This window comes from Cotesia glomerata, linkage group LG1, assembly GCF_020080835.1.
Source record: "Cotesia glomerata isolate CgM1 linkage group LG1, MPM_Cglom_v2.3, whole genome shotgun sequence".
NCBI classification, from domain to species: domain Eukaryota; kingdom Metazoa; phylum Arthropoda; class Insecta; order Hymenoptera; family Braconidae; genus Cotesia; species Cotesia glomerata.
The window spans coordinates 18,169,995-18,173,906 of NC_058158.1; the positions used below are offsets into that span (position 1 = coordinate 18,169,995).

The 3,912-nt window shown below is 32.7% G+C and overlaps 1 long non-coding RNA gene across 1 annotated transcript; it reads right to left on the minus strand.

Moving 5' to 3' along the window:
* Positions 1-2,003: 2,003 nt before the first annotated feature.
* On the minus strand, positions 2,004-3,019 carry LOC123263107. The gene is made up of 3 exons (XR_006509095.1): positions 2,853-3,019; positions 2,420-2,771; positions 2,004-2,075 (listed from the first exon to the last, which is right to left on the minus strand). It is a non-coding gene; the product is annotated as an uncharacterized LOC123263107 (long non-coding RNA).
* Between the last annotated feature and the right edge of the window lie 893 nt (positions 3,020-3,912).

Genomic DNA, 3,912 nt, shown 5'->3' on the forward strand with positions numbered 1-3,912 from the left:
CACTCACTGCGTACTTCCTGATCAAGGCCCGAAGTGGCTGGCTCCTGATCCACTGCTGCAACTTTCACCTCGGCAGAGCAAGCTCACATCAGCCGTGGCCTGCATCGTCGGAAACTACGATACAGGTTCCGGACACTCCCAGTGAGTTACAGCAGGAACCAATCGTCTTGCTAGGTCAGTTAGTGTGACCAACCCATTAAAGGGGAGTTTTGTCCACGGGAGCTTATTTTGTTTGGTTATTTTGCTTGGCTCCTACCCGCTGTACCTCATCAACTAAGAGATTAAGTGTCATCCAAGGACAGCGAGCGTTCTCCCATCCGCTCGGGGAGACGCGCCCGGTAGCAGTATCTCTTCTGCCCCGAGTGTGTGTGTGTGTGTGTGTGTGTGTGTGTGTGTGTGTGTGTGTGTGTGTGTGTGTGTGTGTGTGTGTGTGTGTGTGTGTGTGTGTGTGTGTGTGTGTGTGTGTGTGTGTGTAAGCATGTAAGCCTCCTATAATTTCGAACGGTTCGACCTATTTCATCATTGTTGGTGCCATTCGAAAGGGCTCAGTCTTAGATTTTGAATATGATTTGAACCAATTTGGACTGGTAGATTTTGATAAATTTAAATTGAAGGATTCTTTGTGAAGCTTTAAAAACTGCGTCGAATGCCGCTAACCACGTGAAAATCGATTCATTCATCCAAAAGTTATCGCCGTTTGAACATTCAAAAAATAGTGTTTTATCAAACTTCCTTCACACTTTTTAGCTCGAAGAAATGTTCAAAAGCATAGAAAAGCTATTTCTCTGAGCTTGAAGTGTTCAAAATAGCACATAAATTGTATTTTTGAGTTCGATGAGCTCTAAAGCGTCATAAGTGCAATTACAAACGCTTACGATATGAAATTAGCGAGAAGTTGCAGGGATGGCCTTTAGGGTCAACCGTTTTCCGGATTTTATTTTGCAAATTACATGAGGTCACAAATGTGATTTGATAATTGGTCTGTGAAAAATTTATTCCCAGGACATATTTATTAATAAGCAGTAGAATGAAAGTCATTTATTACTGTGTTAAATTAGTAATCAATAAAATACTAAAAATATTTAATGTTTTATGTTTATTAATTATTTTCTGTGCAAATTAATTTACACAACCAATTATACTAATCAATTCTTACAGAAAGTTATTGCTACCCAATATTTATCAATCAACGATGAAATGAACGTTATTTATTACTGTATACACACATTAATTAGTGAAAGGTGGAGGAAATCTCATTTTCATTGGTTCGTCCACGTTCGTCATAAATTACTTTCTTTTCTTAATTTTAATGGGTAATGGGTCAATCTTAAAAATATAACCGTCATATATTTATGATTAATTAACCGAAAAAAATTAATTCATTCCTGCGTACTCACAGTAATGAATAAATTGTTAAAATATTTAATTTTATATATGACTAATCATTTTCGTTATAAATTATTTTTCTTTGTTAAGTACATAAAATATTAAATCTATTAAGAAAACATTACGCTGGGATATCCATAACTAAACACTGAAATAATCGTAGTAATTACTGCGTACCTGCAGTAACTGATAAAATGCCAGAAAAATCTTTGAATAAGATTATGTTCGCCATAAATTAACTTCTTTTTCTTATCGCACAGTACAATCAGTCTATTAATAAGATATCACAGTAAAATATTTCTCAGTGTTCAGAAATTTATAAACAAATAGATAAAAATCAAATGTGTAATATGCTGTCATTTTCTTTCTCTTCACTGCTGTCTTCTTCAGATGTACCATTGTTACTTTCCTCTTCACTGCTCACATCTTCGTCAGTCGAATCATCTAAGTGATCAGTCATCTTGAATACATAATTTTTCAAATTCTTGATTACATACAAATTTTCTAATTTATCGACAATGTCTTCTAATGTTATGCCCGTTATCATTTTCGCATCTAATTTTTTCCAAAATGAAGGAATTTCTTGATTAGATTGTACTATTTTTTTTTTGCCTCAAGAGTGCAATACGTCCCAATTTCTATTTGCGCCTTAATTCAACGTGATTTTTCAAAAACTTTTTTTAATCCATCTAAAATAGAATATGCGTAATTTTTTTGTACTCATTTAATAAAAATTACATTGCTATTTATACTAATTACGTTTGAGACTTTCTGTTCACTAAATCATGATACACAGTAAAAAATATTCCGTCATTGTGTAAAGTGTAAAAATGTTTGTGTAACATTTAACATTTTAGTTTGTAGAATTTAACATTTTAGTATGTTGATTCAACACAATAGAGTGTTGATTCAACGAAAATTGTTTAAAAAAAGTCATCAACACAAATTTTTGTGTTAAATTTGACAAAAAATTTTTTACTGTGTAAAGTTGATAAAAATATAAGTTTGAATTTATTTCAACACAAATACTTACTAATGAAAACGTTGGTATGTGAATGTGCCGCTACTAACTTATTTATATTTCGATGAAAAGATTCCTGATGGTTGTTGGTTCTGTCACTTAACATGCCATAAACAGTAAAGCTTTCAGGTTTCATTTTAAAAAGCCAATAACTTTCAAAATATGAAAAAAATTTATTGAAAGTTCCCCCGTGTGTTTCTTTAGCTTTTTTTTCACTAGATTATATACTTCCATTATCAATTGGGCAGGTAACAGTGCCAATAACTTAATTAAATGGAGAACTATAAAAATTTCTGGTACAATTCTTTTGTTTTTTTTTTTTTTTTTATATTAGCCCGAATTTTTTTGCCTTGCGAAACAGGGCCTGAAATATTAAAGATACATTTTTTTTCTATTAATTAATATAATAAAAGCTTATTCTTAAGTTGCTTATTGTAATGCTGACTTGCGCATAGTGAAAGTAACAGTGCCTTGGCATTATTCCAGGAAAAGTACGTTCGATTGCATTGTGAAGGCCTTTCTCGAAATCTGACATGTATGACTGTGATGTGAATGTTGAAAATTCTTTCTTGATGTAGCTGAAGATGTTAGTATAACATTCCTCTTCTTTATTACTCATCAAAATCATCACACATGGAATAGGCTAAATAAATCGATTGTGAAATTAGTAAATGTTGCAAAAATTACAATGAGTGAAGAGATATATATATCTCCAAATAAAAAGTTGGTTTGGTAAAATGTGAAGCCTTGTTGCTAGGCAACTGTTGTTATGGGAGCATTGCCTAGCAACGGTTGCTATGGGGTTTCTATGGGGGCGATGTCCAAGGGGAAGGCTGTAATGGGGTTCCAATAGAGTCTTCTATAGGGGGGAGGGGGTAGTAGTAATCATTATAAGGGTAGTAAGTGCTCGAGAACATTTTCATTAATTTGATTGTATTAATTGAATTTGTCATTAACTTCACTGATATATTTACTTTTTTTTCGTTTTTAACATATTTTGTAATATTAATTTTGTATTGATCAATTACACCGGTCAACACGATTTTTGGGTCTAACTTCTACATGTTAAATTTTGGTTTCTCCTACCACAAAAATAAGGAAAAAAATTTTTTTTCCGATTAAAGTTTGCTTTTGTAGAAACTAGGACAATTTTTCAATTTTTCGGCGAAAATGATTGATTTTTATGTTTTTTCTACACTTCCACTGTAAATTATAATTAGAAAACATTTTTTTAGATAGAAGAATCTTTTTTATTCAAGATTTGTGATAAACAATGATATATAGATGTAAAATAACAAGAAATTAATGTCTAAAAGTGAATATTTTTCGTATTTATTTTATGCTCGTATGAGCTCTCTCGTACTAAGCCCCAAATGTGATCTCCCATCATATTCTCGTTATACTGCCCTTGATATCGCCGTTCAAAGTCCATCACATCTTGGTGAAAACGTTCTCCTTGTTCCTCGGAGTAGGCCCCCATGTTGTCTTTAAATTCGTCCAGATGA